Genomic DNA, 22,078 nt, shown 5'->3' on the forward strand with positions numbered 1-22,078 from the left:
TAAAACAGCCCTTCAAGGAAACAGTAGATAACTGATACTGCTAAATCCATACAGCCTGAGAAATGCAAGTAAAATGAAGAAGCAGAGGAACGACTCCCAATTAAAAGAACAAGAGAAGTCCCCTGAAAGAACAAACAATGAGATAGACCTCGACAGTCTACTAGATCATGACTTCAAAAAGGGGGTAATAAAAGCACTGAAGGTAATGAGAGACTATGAATAGAGAAAGAATACTGTAAAAAGGAAATAGAAACTATAAAGAGGAGCCAATTAAAAACAGAAAACTCAATAGCTGAGATAAGAGCTGAGCTAAAGACAGTCAAAAGCAGACTAGATAATGCAGAGGAAGGAATAAGTGACTTAGAAGACAGGATACCAGAAGTCACCCAATCAGAACAGCAGACAAAAAAAAAAAAGTAAAAACCAATCAAAGCAATATAAGGGAGCTATGGGATAATATAAAGAGTGCCAACCTACACATAATAGGGGTCCTGGAAGGAGAAGAAAGAGAAAAGGGGGTTGAAAAGGTATCTGAAAAAATCATGACTGAAAACTTTCCAAACCTAAAATATCCAAGTACAGGAAGCACAAAGGGTCCCAAAAAGAAGAACCCAAACAGACCTACACCAATACATATAATTAAGATGGCCAAAGTTAAAGAAATTATTCTAAAAGCAGCAAGAGGAAAACAAAGAGTTAGTTACTAGGGAACCCCCAAAAGGCTTTCAGCTGATTTCTCTACACAAACACTGCTGGCCAGAAGGGAGTGGCAAGATATATTCAAAGTCCTAAATGAGAAAAAGCTGCAGCCTATGATACTCTATCCAGCAAGACTATCTTTTAGAGTAGAAGGAGGAAAAGAATTTCACAGACAAGCAAAAACTAAAAGAATTCAGCAATATTAAACTTACCCTAAAAGAAATATTGAAAAGGTCTACTCTAAATAGAAAAGAAGCAGGAAGCTATGGAAATGAGAAAACCATTATTGGATATGAGACAACTACAGTAAGTTGCAAGAGAATAAACATGAAGATGTTTAAAAAAAACCAAAATCATAGGAAGTGGGAGAGGGGAGCAAGAAAATACAGAATTTTTTCTCTCTCTCTTCTTTTCTTCTCTTTTTTTTTCAAAATTAACAAACGACAAAAAGAAAAACAAAAAGGAAAACAGAGGAACAAAGAAATACCAATCAAATGGAAAACAAAGTTCAAAATGGCAATAAACACACATCTATCAATAATTACTATAAATGTCAATGGACTAAATGCTCCAATCAAAAGACAAAGAATGGCAGTTTGGATAATAAAACAAAAGCCTACAATATGCTGCCTACAAGAGACTCACTTTAGAGTGAAGGACACATAGACTGAAAGAGGATGGAAAAAGATATTTCATGCAAATGGAAATGACAAGACAGCATAAGTAGCAGTAACTCATATCAGACAAAACAGACTTTAAAACAAAGGCCATAAATATGTATGTATGTGCATGACTGGAACATTGTGCTGTACACCAGAAAATGACACATTGCAATTGTACTTCAAAAAAATGAAATATTAGAAAAGGAAAGGAAAGAATCTCTTTTAAAATTGCATTAAAAAAAAAAAGACTTAGGAATAAATCTGGCCAAGGAAGTGAAACACTTACACGTGGAGAACTACAAAACACTGACTAAGGAAATTAAAGGACTTAAAGAAATAGAAAGATATCCCATGTTCTTGGATTGGAAGAATTAATATTGTTAAAATGGCTATACTATCCAAAGCAATCTACAGATTTAATGTGATCTCTATCAAATTATTCAGGACATTTTTCACAGAATTAGAACACATAATCTTAAATTTTATATGGAATCACAAAAGAACCAGAATTGCCAAGGCAATACTGAAGAAAAAGAATGAAGCTGGAGGAATAACGCTCCCAAACTTTAGACAATACTATAGAGCTAAAGTAATCAAAACAGCATGGTATTGGTACAAAAACAGACACACGGCTCAATGGAACACAATAGCCCAGAAATAAACCCACAAACTTTTGGTCAATTAATCTTTGACAAAGGAGGCAAGAACATACATAGAGTAAAGACAGTCTCTTCAGCAAATGGTGTTGAGATAACTGGACAGCTGCATGTAAATCAATTGTAAATCAATGAAGTTAGAATACTGTCGCATACTATACACAAAAATAAACTCAAAATGGCTTAAAGACTTAAACATAAGACAAGCCACTATAAACCTCTTAGAAGAAAACACAGGCAAAACATAGGCAATAGAAATAAAAGCAAAAATAAACAAATGGGACCTAATTAAATTTAAGAGCTTTTGCACAGCAAAGGAATCCATAAGCAAAACAAAAAGACAATGTACGAAATGGGAGAAAATATTTGCAAAAGATGAGACTGACAAAGGTTTAATTTCCAGAATATATAAGCAGCTCATACAACTTAATAATAAAAAAAAAAATCCAAAAGTGGGCAGAAGACATAAACAAGCAATTCTCCAATAAAGACATACAAATGGCCAATAGGCATATGAAAAAATGTTCAATATTGCTAATCATCAAAGAAATGCAAATCAAAACTACAGTGAGGTATCACCTCACACGAGCAGAATGGCCATCATTCAAAAGTGCACAAACAATAAATGCTGGAGAGGGTGTTGAGAAAAGGGAATCCTCTGCTGGTACGAATGTAGTTTGGTGTAGCCATTATGGAAAAAGTACCGAGATTCCTCAAAAAACTAAAAATAAACTTACCATATAATCCAGCAATCCCACTCCTAGGCATATATCCAGAGGGAACCTTAGTTCAAAAAGATATATGCACCCCAGTGTTCATAACAGAACGATTTACAATAGCCAAGACATGGGAACAACCTAAATGTCCATTTACAGATGATTGGATAAAGAAGCTGTGGTATATACAATGGAATACTACTCAGCCATAAAAAATAATAATGCCATTTGCAGTAACATGGATGGACCTGGAGACTGTCATTCTAAGTGAGGTAAGCCAGAAAGAGAAGGGGGAAAAAATACCATATGATATCACTTTCATGTGGAATCTAAAAAAAAAAAAAGAAGACAAACTTATTTACAAAACAGAAAAAGACTCACAGACATAGAAAACAAACATGGTTACTAGGGGAAGAAGGGGGTGGGATGGATAAATTGGAAGTTCAAATTTGCAGATACTAATATATATAAAATAGATAAACAATTTCCTACTGTATAGCACAGGGAACTATATTCAATATCTCGTAATAACTTACGGTGAAAAAGAATATGAAAACAAATATATCTATGTTCATGTATGACTGAAGCATTATGCTGTACACCAGAAATTGACACAACATTGTAAACTGACTATACCTCAATTAAAAAAAAATATATATATATATAAAGATCTAAATGTAAGATTGGAAACCATAAAACTCCTAGAGGAAACATAGGCAGCACATTCTTTGACATAAATTGCAGAGGTATTTTATCAGATTTGTCTCCTAAAGCAAAGGAAATGAAAGCAAAAATAAACAAGTGGGACCTATAAAACTTACAAGCTTTTACACAACCAAGGAAACTATCAACAAAATGAAAAGACAACTTACTGAATGGGTGAAAATATTTGCAAACGATGTAACTGATAAGGAGTTAATATCTAACATATATAAACAGTTCATACAACTTAACATACAAAAAACAAACAACCTGATTAAAAAATGGGCAGAACTGAATAGACATTTTTCCAAAGAAGAAAAACAGATGGCCAACAAGCACATAAAAAATGGTCAACATTGCTAGTCATCAGGGAAATGCAAATCAAAACCACAATGCGTTATCACGTCACACCTGTCAGAATGGATAACATCAACAAAAGCACAAATAACAAATGTTGGTCTAGGATGTGGAGAAGAGGGAACACTTGTGCACTTTTAGTGGGAATGTAAATTGGTACAGCCACTGTGGAAAACAATATGGGAGTTTCTCAAAAAACTAAAAATAGAACTACCATTATGACCCAACAATTCCACTACTGGGTATATATCAAAAAAAAAAAAAAACTAAAACCACTAATGGAAAAGATACATGCACTCCAATGTGCACAGCAGTATTACTTAACAATTGCCAATATATAGAAGTAACCTAAGTATCTGTCAACAGATGAATGGTTATAAAGATGTGATACACACACACAATGGAATACTGCTCAACCATAAAGAATGAAATGTTACCATTTGCAGCAACATGGATGGACTTCAGGGTATTATGCTAAGTGAAATAAGTCAGAAAGAGAAGGACAAATACAGTATGATATAACTTATATGTGGAGTCTTAAAAATACAACAAACTAGTGAACATAACAACAACAACAACTTTTTTGCTTTTTTGCAAACTCTCAGATACAGGAAACAAACTAGTAGTTGCCAATGAGGAGATCAAAGGGGGCAGGGGCATTATAGGGATAAAAGATTAAGAGTTAAAAACTATTATGTATAAAATATGCTACAAGGATTTACTGTACAAAATGGAAAATGTAGCCAATATTTTATAATACTATAGATGAGTATAATTTTTAAAATTGTGAATCACTATATTGTATGGCTATAACATATAATATTGTACAACTATACTTCAATTAAAAAACAGATCATTGAAAAAAAATACAGCAGCAATTTTAAATCTGATTCCATGAAAGGAGCATTCTTCTTCCAAAAAGAACATTTACATTACCCACTACAGCTTAAAATTAATATTATGGATCAAAATACTGAGAAAGAAAAGTAGTTAAATTGGTCTTACCTTTGGTTAAAATAAATTTTTAAATTCCTATCTAATATTAATGGCTGTGAAATGCTCAGTTTTTCCACCTGAACTATACCTTTTAAAATGTATTTTTAGCAAACGGGCCACATAGAGTAGTAAGTCCAAAGTTCATCTCAGTTCCTCCCTAACATTAATAAGGGTTTCAATGGAATACACTGCTTAGATTTAAGTTATTAGCTTAATATTTTCAAATAAATAAATATTTCAAAAATTGAATTAAATATTAGGTGAGCCATATGATGATGCCAGTTGCTATAAATCAAAAACAGGCAAATTTTGGTGATTCCATGTAGTTTAATCTAATAATTTAAGTTCAGACAGTTCAAACTGTACTCTAGAAAAAAGCAAATACATACAAAAAAACTGTTTACATCATGTGAAAATACATGTAAATTTTCCAAAGGAAATAATTAAATGCAAAGGATAAAGAGAAATAAAGATATTGGGGTTTATGAGAAAGGAAAAAAAAACAGGCATTTCAGCAGGTTACTGAAATCTTGGTGAAATCTGCTTCACCTTTACGAAGAGGCTCTACTTAGCAAATCACTGTGTAAGCTGCCTCAGTAACAGAACTCCTGCTCTCAAGTTTACTTGCAATGATTTCAACAGAGAAGTTAATTTCTTAGATGGCAAGAAAAGGTTACCTGAAATGGGGAAAACACAGGAGACCAAGATTTCTGTTAATAAAATAGACAGTCATCAGTCTAGGCAATGAACTCAGAGCTGTGTTATGCTCTGCAAGATCTGAATTCCTTACAGCTCAACTATTACCATTACTTTAGACACACGTACATACATACATGTGTATGTACATAATTCCCTGTTACCTGGTTTTGGAAAGTTCCTAGTTTAAGCACTGAAAGTTCCATGATCTAGAAACCCAAGCCTAGGCAAACTGGGATGATTAGTTACCCTAACCTACAGCTACCAATCCATGAACATGCATGTGTTTGTGTGCATATACCCACACACACTCACCCATCCACATCCCAGACTCCAAAAAATGTTTTCCTATAACTTACAATGAATTTATTAACTCTTCAGAAAATAAGTAGTGTTATAAAATTATCCAAAAGTTATTTGTTTTATGACTATATCAATAAAATACGTAACTGGCAGTGATGAAATCTGAGAGCTTGGAAATTACCATTCATCACAAGTCACCAGACACATTCCTTCCTAAAAAATTTCATGTTTCAGTCATACATTGATAAGCATTATCATTGGTAACCTCTTACAATTACGCCTATTTTGTAAATATGATGAAAATCTCTGTGCCATTCTATAGGTTCAAATCTCAGCTTCACCACTTATCAACAATGTAACTTCAGGAGAAACTCCTTGACCTCATTCTCTATTTCCTACTCTGTAAAATGGAAATAACAATAATATGTACATCATAGGGTTTTCATGAGTATTAAATGATACAATGTATATAAAATACAGTAGCATAAAATTCATTCTCAACAAATGTTACTTATTAATATAACTGCTATATATATATATATATATTGCACGGGTAAGAACTTGTAAATGCTTTGAAGGTGGGAGTCACCCATTCCTGTCTTCTTTGGTGGAAATATTTTCTATTAAAAATAATTTATTTCCTTTTATAAAATATTAGTTTTTATAGTCAGAACAATTCTGGAAATCTTAAGAGAATCTTGAATAGTATTAAAAAGAGTGTCCTTATGAGATTAATTACTTATTTATATAGAATTTCTTCCCATTATTGAATTTCAACATTGGATATAATAGTGCAAGAATAAAAATCAGAGCTCCTTGCCCCCTGACTTTAATAAAATATAATATTTAATGGGCTAAAATACAGGTGGTAAAGTTCTATCTGTGCTAAAGAGAACACGTATACAAATTAAATCAAAATAAAATTAAATTAGATTTTAGAATTGGAGGAAACCTTTAAAATCATTCAATAGTGCCTTCATTTTATAAATAAGACCCAAAAAAGGTGATTTTTTCCAATGTCATATGGCCAAAATGAGATAGTACAAAAATTCAAGTCTCCAATACCTGCCTCAATTATTTGTTCAACATGCTTCTCTCCAAACTCTAAGTGAAAATTATTAGACAAATTCCTATTCCAAAATTTCTAATAACAACCATTTTCAAATACATTAAGATAATTAAGAGGACATGTGATGAGAAGGATGAAGAAAAAATAATTAGTATTAAGTAGTAATAAGTACACTTTGAAGTCTGACAGAGCCAGCTCTGCCACTCCTTCACTCTGTGTCAACAGGCAAAGTACTTACTCTATCCGAGCTTCAGGTTCCTCATTAGTAAAACGGGGATAATACTACCTAGAACAAATAACATAAAAAAGGGTTCGATTAGCACAGTAAAGCAGGGTGTATGTATCTTTTTGAATTAATGTTTTTGCTTTTCTCAGATACATGCCCAAGAGTGGAATTGCTGGGCCATATAATGGTTCTATTTTTAGGTTTTTGAGAAGTATTCATATTGTTTTCCATAGTGGCTGCACCAATTTACATTCCCACCAACAGTGTACAAGTGTTCCCTTTTCTCTACATCCTTGCCAACAATTATTTGTGTTCTTTTTGATGATGGCCATTCTGACAGGTGTGAGATGATATCTCATTGTGATGTGATTTTGTTTTGCATTTCCCTGATATTAGTGATGTTGAGCAACTTTTCATGTTCCTGTTAGCCATCTGCATTTCCTCTTTTGGAAGAATGTGTGTTCATTTCTTCTGCCCATATTTTAAATGGGTTGGTTGGTTGCTTTTTAACTGAAGTACAGTTGATTTAAAATGTATTAATTTCTGGTGTACAGCAATGGATGGATTTAGAGGGCATTATGCTAAGTGAAATAAGTCAGACAGAGAAAGACAAATACTGTAAGATATCACTTACATGTGGAGTCTAAAAGAACAGCAAACTAGTGAATATAACAGAAAAGAAACAGACTCACAGATGTAGAGAAGGAACTAGTGGTTACCAGTGGGGAGAGGGAAGGGGGAGGGGCGAGGTGGAGGATTAAAGAGGTACAAACCATCAGGAATAAAATAAGCTATAAGGATACAGCATGGGGCTTTTTTAGCGCCATCTGCTCGCGGCGCCACCTCCTGCTCCTCCTGCCGCCGCCCTGAGTCACTGCCTGCGCAGCTCCGGCCGCCTGGCTCCCCGTGCTCGCCACCGGTACTTGATCTTCATACAACATGGCAGACATCGACAACAAAGAACAGTCTGAACTTGATCAAGATTTGGATGATGTTGAAGAAGTAGAAGAGGAAGAAACTGGTGAAGAAACAAAAATCAAAGCGCGTCAACTGACTGTTCAGATGATGCAAAATCCTCAGATTCTTGCAGCTCTTCAAGAAAGACTTGATGGTCTGGTAGAAACACCAACAGGATACATTGAAAGCTTGCCTAGGGTAGTTAAAAGATGGGTGAATGCTCTCAAAAACCTTCAAGTTAAATGTGCACAGATAGAAGCCAAATTTTATGAGGAAGTTCATGATCTTGAAAGAAAGTATGCTGTCCTCTATCAGCCTCTATTTGATAAGCGATTTGAGATTATTAATGCAATTTATGAGCCTACGGAAGAAGAATGTGAATGGAAACCCGATGAGGAAGATGAGATTTCGGAGGAGCTGAAAGAAAAGGCCAAGATTGAAGATGAGAAAAAAGATGAAGAAAAAGAAGACCCCAAGGGAATTCCTGAATTTTGGTTGACTGTTTTTAAGAATGTTGACTTGCTTAGTGATACGGTTCAGGAACATGATGAACCTATTCTGAAGCACTTGAAAGATATTAAAGTGAAGTTCTCAGATGCTGGCCAGCCTATGAGTTTTGTCTTAGAATTTCACTTTGAACCCAATGAATATTTCACAAATGAAGTGTTGACAAAGACATACAGAATGAGGTCAGAACCAGATGATTCTGATCCCTTTTCTTTTGATGGACCAGAAATTATGGGCTGTACAGGGTGCCAGATAGATTGGAAAAAAGGGAAGAATGTTACTTTGAAAACCATTAAGAAGAAGCAGAAACACAAGGGACGTGGGACAGTTCGTACTGTGACCAAAACAGTCTCTAACGACTCTTTCTTTAATTTTTTTGCCCCCCCTGAAGTTCCTGAGAGTGGAGATCTGGATGACGATGCTGAAGCTATTCTTGCCGCAGACTTTGAAATCGGTCACTTTTTACGTGAGCACATAATTCCAAGATCAGTGGATCTGGTTCACTGGAGAAGCCATCGAAGATGATGATGATGATTATGATGAAGAAGGTGAAGAAGCAGATGAGGAAGGGGAAGAAGAAGGAGATGAGGAAAATGATCCAGACTATGACCCAAAGAAGGATCAAAACCCAGCAGAGTGCAAGCAGCAGTGAAGCAGGATGTATGTGGCCTTGAGGATAACCTGCACTGGTCTACCTTCTGCTTCCGTGGAAAGGATGAATTTACATCATTTGACAAGCCTATTTCAAGTTTTTTGTTGTTTGTTTGTTTGCTTGTTTTTGTTTTTGCAGCCTAAAATAAAAATGTCAAATATAATTTTAAAAAAAAAAAGGATACAGCATGGGGAATATAGCCAATATTTTATAATAACAATAAATGGAGTATAACCTTTAAAAACTTTGAATTAGTATATTGTATACCTGTAACATTTAATATTGTACATCAACTATACTTCAATTTTAAAAATATGATATTGTAAAATACATAAATTAATTTAAAAATTAAAATTAAAAAAAAAAGAATAGCACAATAGTTGGGAGTCAAACTACCAACACTTGAATCCCAACTCTAAAACTTACTCATTGTTTGACCAAGTTTCATGACTTCTTTGAGCCATGGAAAGTACTTTGGTAAAGAACATGGCACATAATAAATGCAGCAAGTTTTAGTTTTATCAATACTGTATACAAATCACCTGGCACTTAGTGGGTAGTCAATTAAAAAACCACCACCAACAATAACAAAACACCTGCTTTTACAAGTAAAACAGATGACAAAGGCATCATGCTTTATAAAAATCAATGCTATCTTTTTTAAAATATGCCCATGTATGTAAAGTTCATTAGACTGGGATTAAATGTCAAATTTTCAAAGTATAAAACCTAAAATCTATCAAGTAAATAATCATTCTCTAGTGACATATTTAAGAAAATTATGGTTTTCAGGGTATTGAACTCAGTTCACAAGTCAGAAAAGTATGGTATAAAGTCAGAAGTTAGGTTAATAGCAGAAGTATTACAAGGAGTGAAATAAAGCTAAAATTACAGCATTAGTAGATTTGAAAACCTGTAGAAGACCAACTGTGTCAAGAAGAAACCATTCACTTTGGAAGATTATGTCTATTATGACATGGTTTTCATAAACTCCTAATAAAAATATAATAAAGGAAAACAAAACAGTAGAAAAACACATCCAACATATCACTATTTAAGAGAACTAATTCCTAGGTGATTAGTAAAGCTCTCTGAAATGGGTGAAAAGGCATGATTCCTAAATCCAAAGGGAAATTAAAACCACAAAGTTTTAAACAAAACCATATGGGAAAAAATACGTCACAAAATAAAATGGAATAATTTAGTTTTCAGCTTTCTCTTTACAAAAATTCTATTTTTAGATCAGATACAGTGGTTTAAGATATTACCATGTCTTTAAGCTCCCTTTGATAGGGAAATACGTGTTTGCTACTTCTAAAGGTAAATAGAAGGTTTTGCATTTAAGTTACAATATGGAATACTTCAGAGTAACCTTATGCCAAAGTGGCACATTTCTGAGGGATGCAAATGTATTCAATAAAAAGCTTTTAAAGGCATATTTAAACTTGCAGCAGAACTTTTCTGTGTCAAGACAGTAATACTTTTAACAGCATTGATCAAAATGTCATTCTTTTATAAGTTTACAATACCCTTTAATGGCATACAGCAAGCCATTAGGGTTATACACCTCTGTACAGCCGTCAGCTTACTAGGAAAAAAGAGAACACTGGCCAAGATACAGTCAGTAGGTTTTATCTTAATAAGGAAACTTTCCCCCACTACCTGCTTCATTCTAAAGTCCACAACTGAAATTATCCAAAGAGTAAATCTAAGCTCTCTTCAGTTCTGTAATTTAGAAGCATTTTCACAGAGCCCTAAACTGCAAGGTCTACACTGTATCTTGGCAGATACCATAGGATGGCCTTGAAAACAGCCTCTCACCCAGAGCAAGTGAGGAACTATTCATGAAGATTAGAAAAGAACTATGATTTTACTTATTTTGCTACTTTCTGGGGAAAGAAGAAAGTGAATTTTAAAAAGTGTTATGAGATAATCACTTTTCATATTTATTTATAAAGCCAAATACTAAAGGAACATTACAGTTATGTATTACTCTACCATAAAATATCTCTCTTCATCAACTAACATTGATTAGGTAATCTTTCATAAAATCATCTTAAAAACAAGTCCTTATCTTTGGGGTAGTCATGCTTTAAGAAAGCTAAATTCTGAAACTACTTACAAAACTTAATCATATGAGTATACAAACTCATTTAAAACTTTTATCAATTTACCAAATTTCTAACCATTCAGGAAATAGAGAGGGAGGCTTTTCCCACTTTTCATGATAAACCTTTACTTATTTTTCACAATTAAAGGAAATATGACTTGAGTACAAGTAAATTCTTAGAATAACAGAAATACCCCAGATATATTGATTGTAGCCTAAGTCTCTACCTTCTGAAACTATTTAAGGGCTTCAAAGAGTCTAAAAAAAATGTTACCAATAATAATTACAATCCTGCACCAAATAGTAAAACTCAACTTTACAGACAACACCAGATATATTTCATGAAACTTTTCCCTAGAAGTAAAGTTTTAAAAGTAGAAGAATCTGTCTCCTTTTAAAGGTGTAAGTGTGTGGGTGTGAGTATGTGGGTGCGCAGTGGGAAGAAAATATCAAGAGAAAAAGAAAGTTCATATGAATGGCTTTCTAAATTTTATTATCAAACAGAAAGTTGTTTCAGGCAATGTAGAGACCCAGAGTATCTGCACCAACTCCATCCCTGAAAACAACTAAAAATGCAAGGTAATTAAAAAAAAAAAACAACTTCTTAAAAGCATCCCAGGTGATAAAAACAGTAAGAAATCAGCAATCCAAAATCTAAGTGAACGTGGGAACTCAGAGAAGGTAAGTGAAGTGCTTAATCTACTTTTGCCCTGAGAATATTCAGTCAATCATTTTGACTAGAATTAAAATGTACAGATCTGGTTTGGAATGAAGGATAGAAAACAAACACAAACACCATCTAAAGAGTCTAACAAGAGGCTGTCCTATGAAGCTGGGAACTCAAAGGGTTATCCCCAGAAAGCAAAGGTGATCTAGGAGTCTGGAATTAAGAGACTGTAAGGAAAGCTGTCCTGGCAATGAGCAAAACAGGGGGAAACATAAAACCTCAAGTTGTAACCATAACCTAGCACTCAAGTAAATATACACACCAAATTCGTATCACCCAAATGGGTCCAAAAAATAAATTAAGTAAACACAAAATGGTATGCAACTAGTCACACCCCAAGAAGCCACTGCAACAAACACAAATGTTATCTGGTGGAATGAACTATTAAATACGCAAGTAAACAAGGCACTGTGAAAGAGAACCAGCAAAGACAAACCTACAAGGATTCCACTTTTGGAATTATCAAACACAGATTATATACTATCCATGTTTAATATGTTTAAAATAATTTTTAAAGTGTAAAAGTATCTTCACAGAATAGAAAACTTAAAATACATGACCTAAATTTCACAAAACATGTATACGAATTAAATACATAGTAGTTGAAATTTTAAAACTCAGTGAAAAGGCTACAGCAGATTATCTCATAAGAGACTAATCTTTCCAATAAAAATAACTAGAGAAAGTAGGTAAAATATGGAAAACAACAATGTGAAGGCACTGGAGAGCTATCAGAGGCGTCCAAGAAGCACAAAACGGAAGTACAAAGAGGTAAGCTCAACTTTCAGCATGGGCTTTCTTAAGTCATTTTCCAGTCCTCAGTCAGGAGGCTGAGAAGCTAAACAAGAGCTGTTAGCAGTAATCATAAAAAACGAGAAAAAATTTTTGAAGTTTGGGCACTGCTAGTCATAAACCAGAAAGGTATCAGAAGAATGAAACTCAGCTATATATCAACTCAATCCCAGATTGGATTAAGTTTAACTGTCTCTACTTACCTGCCAGAAGCAAAAATAAACTCTCTTTGGGAAAAGTTAATATTAACCATATCCTCAAAATATCACATCCAATACCTGACATCCCATTGACAATACTAAGCATACCAGAAAACAAAACGACAGTAAGATTTAAAAGAAAAGGAACAGATCTACAGAAGATACAAATTGGAGTTATCAGACCTGGACTTTAAAAATCATAGGTTAATATGTTTGGGAAAATAGAATAGTGCTCCAGTTTCCCATAAAGTAAGGGCAACACCTGAATCCAAATGTCTCCACATAACCTCAATGAAACTTTCAAAATTAAAACAGAGTGGGGAAAAATTCATAATCCACATCTACAACATAACTAGGAGACAAAGACTACCAACTTCAAATACATGTTAAGTAGAGAAATGAACACTAAAATCCAGCAACCATTTCTGAAGCCCATGCTGGTGAAAGAAAAAGACTGTGTAGAAAACAGGACAGAGAAGCAGGGGCTTAGAGGTGACAAAATATAGGTGAAATAAGCACCAGAAAGTGGGGAAATCCTAAAAACAGGTCTAAGACCTGTTAGATTGGAGTATTGATTACTGTGGAGTCTAAAGGAAGAGGCCTGCAATTCCAAGAAACAGAAGCAACAGTCTTGAGGAAGCACCATTTCTAGGGTAGAGAACAGTGAGTGACTTAGATGTGATGTTCCTTGGATGTTTGGTGGTAAAGAGAAAGAAGAAAACAAGAGAGAAAAAAATAATGGTCCTAAAGAAATAAAAGAGAAGCACAAAATTAGAGAAAGGTCAAGCCCTATAAGCCAAAACAAATGCACCATAGATTCAAGTTACTGCACTTCATTAAAGCAACAGAACAGGGTGCTTTTGAACTAAGAAACCTTGTAAGCCCCCTCACCACTTTCTATATAAATTATTACTGCTGATCAAGAAAAATAAAATTTTCAAAACTGATCAGAAAACAGAATACCACTGTAAAAATTATTATAAAAAAAATACAGAAAATGAGAACAAAAACTCTTCAGTTGATGAATACCTCTCTCCAAAAAGAAAGGAAAGAAGGAAGGAAGGAAGAAGAAACCATAAGATAGAGAAAATTATAACAATATCTCAAATTGAACTATATATTGTTAAACCAGTATTTACAGATTAAAAAAAAAAAAACTCTCCCCTCCACACACAGAAAACTCAAACATCCAGTAATTCAGAAGAGAAATAGGTAAAAATCTTCATATCAGGAAGATGTGAAATGAGAGGTAACTGGTCTCATACAAGAAAAATTAAAAAGACATAAAAATTATTTTAGAAATGAATAAATTATGAAGTACTCAAGAGAGAATAGGATTGAATGAAAATATAATAAGGGGCATTGAACAAAAGCATGAAAATAGCCAAAACAAAATGAAGCAAGAGAGTAGTAAGAATCAGGGGACAGTGTTAACATAGAGGGAGGGGAGGGGACTGGAGGGAAGGGGGATCGAACATACATAAAATTGTAGAGCTAATATTTAAAAACTACAATACAAAAAAAAAGATAACCAAAATAAGAGAAAACATGAATCTACATATTAAAAAGGCCTACAAAGGATCTTGGAAAATTGATATAAACAATTCTGATATGTAATACAAAATTAGCCTTTAAAGATAAGAAGAAAATCTTCTGGAATCACTTACAAAGGAAGGAAAAATTCGATTGGAGTGCACTTGGCTTGCGGCTGAGTCCTGACGGCCCGCATCACTGAGCTTTGCCTAGGGAGGGCCTGGTCCGGGCCCCGGTCCTCTGCTTTAGACACTGCTGTTGCAATCACTCACCGAGAGTTTGTCGAATATTTACTGTGCCATCCGACTGGACACGGGTGAATGTCTGGATCCGGAAATACAGAGAGGAAAAGGTGCTGCTCCAGCCTTTCAGGTTCTCAAAAGATACATATTCAGCTGGCTGCTATGCTGAGTAATACATGCTCAAAAGAGGTCTTTTCCAAACTGCTTTGATGACCAGAGGGAAAAAGTGCTTAACTGAGCAGTGTACTCAAAACAGAAACTTGAAAGTTTTCTAGATGCCTTCTTTTATGTCCCACATCCAGCCAGTCATACCAGCCTCTCGAGTATCTCAAATCCATACACTTCTCGCCACTTTTACTGTCATTACTTTGGTTTGGCATGACTGCTACATAACTATGACAGTAGCCTCTTAGCTGGTTCTGTTTCTTTCAATCTGGTTACCTTCTGTCCAGTCTCCATGTTGTCAGGCTGATCAAACCCAAATCTGATCAGGCCACTCCCCATTAAACACTTTTCCTCTGGTTACTCCTATTTGCCCTCAGATTTAAGTCTAAACTCCTCAATGTGGTTAACACTTCCTGTCCAGCTTTGTTTTTCTCCCCTCTAGCCCTACCCTCCAACCATTCAGAATGTCATTTTGAGTTCCTCAAATGCACAATCCCTCACCTCCAGACCTCTCCTATATCCCGTCCCCAACCCACCTAATTCTTATTCCTTAAAATTCAGTTTATGAAACTTTCTAAGTCAGGAAGCCTTTCCTGACTGTGCAAGATTGGGTCACAAAGCATACAGTAGTTACTCATTCTACAGATTATTTTTAAGTGCTTCCCTCCTCTGTGCCAAGAACTGCTAGGTACTAGGATTACAATGGTGAACATGATGTGAGATTCCTGTCCTAGTGGAACTTAGAAACCTTTTATGGGTCGATTTGAGAAGAATAAAGGGGAACCTATTTAAGTTAGTCTGGAAAGGCCTCTCTGATGAGTTGACACTTAAATTGAGGCCTAAAAGATGAGGATGATCCAGCCATGCAACAGAGGAAAAGGAAGAACATTCCAGAGTGAATAGGTTATGCCAAGGCCCTGAAGCAGGAAAGAGCTTGGCATTTTAGTGTTCAAGAACCTAAGAGAAGGCCAGTGTTGCTGGTGATATTGATGCATGCTAAAGTTTGAGAATCCCCATGGCTAGTATGAAAATGGGATGCGAGAGTGATAATCAATGAGCTTACATATCTGAGCCCATTGGCAAAAACATCTCTAGTGTGAAAATGATGCATCAACTATATTGGCCTGATTCCATTAACATTTGCTTCACCTAATGCCCCTTCTTCAAGTAACTTTCTGTTTATAATTTGGCTTAACATGTACTTATATCCAAAAGAAAATATGGGCTTAAGATGAGTCCCTTCCCTCTGACAATAATTTTCATGGTAAATTAGTAAAGCATCTTGGATTATGGTTGATCTCCCACATGGCTTGACTAGAAAGAGAGAAAGCAAGTATTCCAGAGTATTCCATGTTTAATTAGAAATGCACTGTAATTGTCCACCTGGACCCCACATATTTTCATAAGCGTAAGTCTATCAAAGTCTTCATTACTGGACGTTTACTTGAACAGTCTCTGGGCCTTCAAAACAAAAGCCAACTGAGGCCCTAATTAACTCCCTAGCATTTATACTTTTCTTCCTCTCTCTCCATCTCAGCCTCCTTGTTTCTACTTCTACTTGTGAGAGGTTGAGAGGACCCAGGGTTTTCTTTGTACATAATTGCTAAGTTCTCTGCCTAGTACTTTTATTATATTTATTAATTTTTCTAATTATAAAAGTAATGGATTTAAAAAATATTTTAACTATATAAAGGAAATTAAGATCATCTTTAAATAATCTGACAACTCTGAGAGAAAATACTTTTCAAAAGATTATCTGTATGCCCATTATCCCTTCTCTCTACATCCCCCCAAGCTAAGACTACATCAGTCCCCTTGTTGTATTTTCTTATAATATTTTGTACACTTCCTTAATTGAATTTGCCAGAATTTCAGTTTTTTGGTGTGATTATTGGTTTAAAATCTGTCTCTTGCACTAAGTCTAGTGACCAGGTAGGGACCTTGTCTGTTTTGTCTGTCAAAATATATTATTCCCATCACCTGGTATTTATAAGCTACACAATAAATAATTGATAAATAAGTAAATATGTTGAAATTATTAAATTGGAATATGGTTTGCTGACTGTATGGGACAAAAGAAATGTAATACTATATCACCATCCTTCCCAATAAAATCAAAGAGAAAAGAGAAATTGCAATAGATACCATATATGAAATCATTCCCAAGTCTATGATCATGTTTTCCTAACTTTAGTATTTACTCATTCCTGATGCTTCATTCAGTTATCCATCAAAGAATTCATCCTACTGCAAGTCAGGCAGGAGAGAGAGAGGGAGAAAACAAATTAGATAACAGGTATAAGGAAACACTATGAAAAACAGCAAAGGGAATAATTAATAGTGACTGCCTGAAAGGACCTTATTGGATTTTTGTCCACCAGACAATGAATGGAAAGTCCTTTTGCTGGAGCTTACATAATGAAACACAAATAAGTAAGAATACTTTAATGACTTTTTTCATTTCATTTCTCAAATTTACCATTAAGTTATAGTTTTCTAAACATACTTATTTCTCCACTAGAGGGCAATAAACCATTAAATAATGACAAAAAAGAAAAAAAACAATGAAGGAAAATCAAACAGGCATCAGACTACTTAGCAGCAATTTACAAAGAAAGATAATAGGAAGGTAGGAATCAAATTATGTTATTTAAACTGACAACCAATTAAATCCGAAGTAAGCAAAAAGGGGACAGATAAATTAAAACCATCATAAATAATAGTATAAAAGTAGCTACTAGAACAAAAACACAAACCTTCCAAAATAACCAAGGAACATACAAAAAGAGGGTGCAGTGAGGAACATACTACATAATGAAAGAGGAAATTTAATACACATGATAAATATATATGTAATATTTTGTCAGAATAGAAACCACACATAGTCATATCAATAAATGAACACTGATTTAGCTTCCCTGTTTTTTTTTTTAAAAAAAAAACACTTTCTGCAGCAACATGGATGCTCCTAGAGAATGTCATTCTAAGTGAAGTAAGCCAGAAAGAGAAAAAAAATACCATATGAGATCGCTCATATGTGGAATCTAAAAAACAAAAACAAACAAACAAACAAAAACAAAGCATAAATACAGGACAGAAATAGACTCATGGACAGAGAATACAGACTTGTGGTTACCGGGGTGGGGGGCGGGGTAGAGGGTGGGAAGGGATAGACTGGGGTTTCAAAATTGTAGAATAGATAAACAAGATTACACTGTATAGCACAGGGAAATATACACAAAATGTTATGATAAATCACAGAGAAAAAAATGTGACAATGAGTGTGTATATGTCCATGAATGACTGAAAAATTGTGCTGAACACTGGAATTTGACACAACACTTTAAAATGATTATGAATCAATAAAAAATGTTAAAAAAAAAAACACTTTCAAATTAACTTACCAAGCAAAACTCAACTCTACAATGAATTAGAGAAACTCATCTAAAATAAAGCAATTCCAAAAGTAAAAATACAAGGGAGAGACGAACAAGGCAAATGGAAACAACAAAAAAGCAGGTGTTATAATTCTAGTATCAGACATGGTAAAATTGAGACCAGAAAGCATTACATACTAATAAAACAACAGTTCATGATAGAAAGACCAATTCAAAGTAAATATATAATAGTTAGGAAAAGCTGTGTACCAACTGAGACCAAAAAGCATTACATACTAATAAACAACATTTCATGATAGAAAGACCAATTTAAAATAAATATATAATAGGAAAAGCTATGTACCAAATAACACAGCAAGTACTGTGATAAAATAGAACCAAGGATAAATAAAGATGCAAAAAGGAAGACATCAACATACCAAACTCAATACAAGTGTACAAAAAATATAAAAGGATATGGAACATACAAACTAAACAAGTTATATCAATATCTATGTCTTTAAACCCCCATAACAAATACTTTTCAAGTGAACATGAAACATTCACAAAAATTGACCAAGTGTATTAAGTCTTAAAGAAAGTATCAATATGTGCCATAAAGTAGAAACAACATAAACAGTATTCTCTGATCACACAATAAAAGTAGAAATTAAAAACAAAAAAATAAAAATAAGGTTATTTCACCTGGTAATTTTAGAGCTTTCTAGCAAAGTCTTCGGTGAAAGGAGAAATATAAACTGACACTAAACAGTCAAAATTAAAGACAATACCAAGTGTTGGAAAAGATGTGGAGCAAATGAAACTCTTACACAATATAGACGGGACTGTAAATTACTACAATCACTTTAGAAAATTTCTACTAAATCTAAACACAATCCTGCTGTATGACCCAACAATTCTTCTGACAGACAGATACATGTATATATACATACACATACACATATGTATACACACAAGAGACACGAGTGTATGTGTCTATAAAATGGCATATACAAGAACATTCATAACTGCTTCAATATTGATACTCAAACATTTGAAACAACCTCAATGTGTATGAACAAAAGGAGAGATAAATAAATTGTATGAATTCATACAGTGGAATATTGAACAGCAATGAGAATAAAAGATGGCTGTACACAACAAAATGACATCACATTATATTTTAAGTAAAATAAACTAGACACAAAGTAGCACATACTTTTAAATGAAGCTCAAAATCAACCAAAACTAATTGGTGTTAGCCAGAGCATTCAGGTAAGATAAAAAAGGGCATCCAAATTGAAAAATAAGTAAAATTATCTGTTTGCAGATAATATTATCTTTTATGTAGAAAATGCTAAAGAATCCAGAAAAATATTTTGGAACTAATTAATGAATTCAGAAAAGTAGCACGATAAAAGCCAACACTCAAAAATCAGTTCCATTTCTATACACTACCAATGAACAATCTGAAAATGAATTTTTTTAAAAAATTCCATTTACAACAGCATCAAAAAGCATAAAATACTAGGAATTAACCAAGAAGTTGAAAGACTTCTACAATGAAAACTACAAAATATTGCTGAAAGAATTAAAGAAAATACAAATAAATAGAAATACATCCCATGTTCATGGAATAGAAGACTTATTATTGTTGAGATGTCAATACCACCCAAAGCAATCTATACATTCAATGCAATCCCTATCAAATTCCCAATGATATTTTTTGCAGAAAGAGAAAAACACATCCCAAAACGCATATAGAATCTTAAGGGACCTTAAATAGCTAAAGCAATCTTGAAAAAGAAGAGTGCTGGAGGACTCATACTTTCTGATTTCAAAACTTACTACAAAGCTACAGTAATCAAAACAGTGTGGTACAGGCATAAAGATAGATAGATAGATAGATAGACAGACAGACAGACAGACAGATAGATTAAAGACAGATATATAAATCAATGGAATAGAATAGGGAGCCCAGAAATAAACCCTCACATATGTGTCATCAAGTGATATTTGACAAGGGTACCAAGACCATTCAATGGGGAAAGGATAGTCCTTTCAACAAATGGTGCTGGGAAAACTGGATAACTGGATATCCACATGCAAAAGAATGAAACTGAACCCTTACCTTACACCAAATTAACTCAAAATGGATCAAAGACCTAAATGTAAGGCTTAAAATACAAAACTCTTAGAAGACAACATTGGGCAAAAGCTTCATGATATTAGATTTGGCAATAATTTCTTGGATATGACACAAGAGCCACAGGTAACAAAAAAGATACAAATTGGACTTTATGAAAATTTTAAAATTTTGTGTATGAAAAGACACTATTCATAGATTAAAAAGGCAATCCACAGAATGGGAGAAAATATTTGTAAATCATATATCTGATAAGAGATTAATATGATAATATACAAAGAACTTCTAAAGTTCAACAGCAAAAGAACAAACAACCTGATTCAAAAATGAGCAAAGAACTTGAATAGACATTTCTTTAGAGAAGATATACAAATGGTCAATAAGCACATGAAACAATGCTCAATGTCACTACCATTTGGGAAATACAAGTCAAAACTATGATTAGATACCACTTCACACCCATTAGGATAGCTACTATCAAAAAAATACCCAGAAAATAATAAATGTTGACAAGGATGTGGAGAAATCAGAACTCTTGTACACTGTTGGTAGAAATGTAAAATGGTACAGCCATCATAGAAAACAGTATAGTCATTTCCACCAAAATTAAAAATATGATTGTCACATCACCAGTAATTTCACTTCTGGTTATATATCCAAAAGAACTGAAAGCAGAGTCTTAAAGAGTTATTTGTACACTCATATTCACAGCAGCATTATTCATAATAGTTAAAATGTGGAAGTAACTGAAGTATCCATCAACCAATGAATGGATAAGCAAAATGTGATATACATTATTCATCCAAAAGGAAATTCTGCAATATGCTACAACATGGATGAACCTGGAGAACATTATGGCAAGTGAAATAAGCCAATCACATAAATAAAAATACTATATGATTCCACTTATATGAGATACTTAGAGTGGCCAAAATTAGACAGAGTGAAGTCAGAAAGAGAAAGAAAAATACCATATGCTATCATTTATACGTGGAATCTAAGAAAAAGGACACAAATGTACTTATCTACAAAACAGAAACAGACTCACAGACACAGAGAACAAACTTATGGTTCCAAGGGGTAAAAGGGGTGGGAAGGGATAAATTGGGCATTTGAAATTTGCACCTCTTGGGGAATGATGAAAATGTTATTTAGCTATCTTGTGTGTTGTGGTGGTGGTTTCACTGGTGTATACATCTATCAAAATTCATCAAATTGTACATCTGAAATATGTGTAGATTACTATACAGGAATCATACCACAATAAAGGTGTTAAAAAAATCAGAGACAGAAAGTAGAATGGTGGCTGCCAGGGCCTGGGAGAAGAGGGAAATAGGGAGTTATTGGTTAATGGGTGTGGGGTTTCAGTTACCAAGATGAAAAGAGTTACAGAGGTGGATAGTGGTGATGGTTGCAGAAGATTTTGAATGTATTTAATCATGAAAGATATCTGAATACTCAATTAACACATGAAAACATGGTCATAATCATTAGACATCAGTAAAGTACAAATTAAAGCCACAATGAGATATAAATAAATACCCACTAGAATAGCTAAAATTTAAATGATTGACAGTTCCAAGTGCTG

The 22,078-nt window shown here is 33.9% G+C and overlaps 1 protein-coding gene and 1 pseudogene across 2 annotated transcripts in view; both read left to right on the forward strand.

The window, feature by feature from the left end:
• Nucleotides 1–22,078, forward strand: part of LOC107033121 (protein VAC14 homolog) — a 39,980-nt gene that overhangs the window by 12,677 nt on the left and 5,225 nt on the right. The window lies entirely within an intron of this gene.
• LOC102539628 (nucleosome assembly protein 1-like 1 pseudogene) lies at nt 7,897–9,361 on the forward strand (annotated as a pseudogene).

Source organism: Vicugna pacos, chromosome 9 (assembly GCF_048564905.1).
Source record: "Vicugna pacos chromosome 9, VicPac4, whole genome shotgun sequence".
Lineage (NCBI taxonomy): Eukaryota > Metazoa > Chordata > Mammalia > Artiodactyla > Camelidae > Vicugna > Vicugna pacos.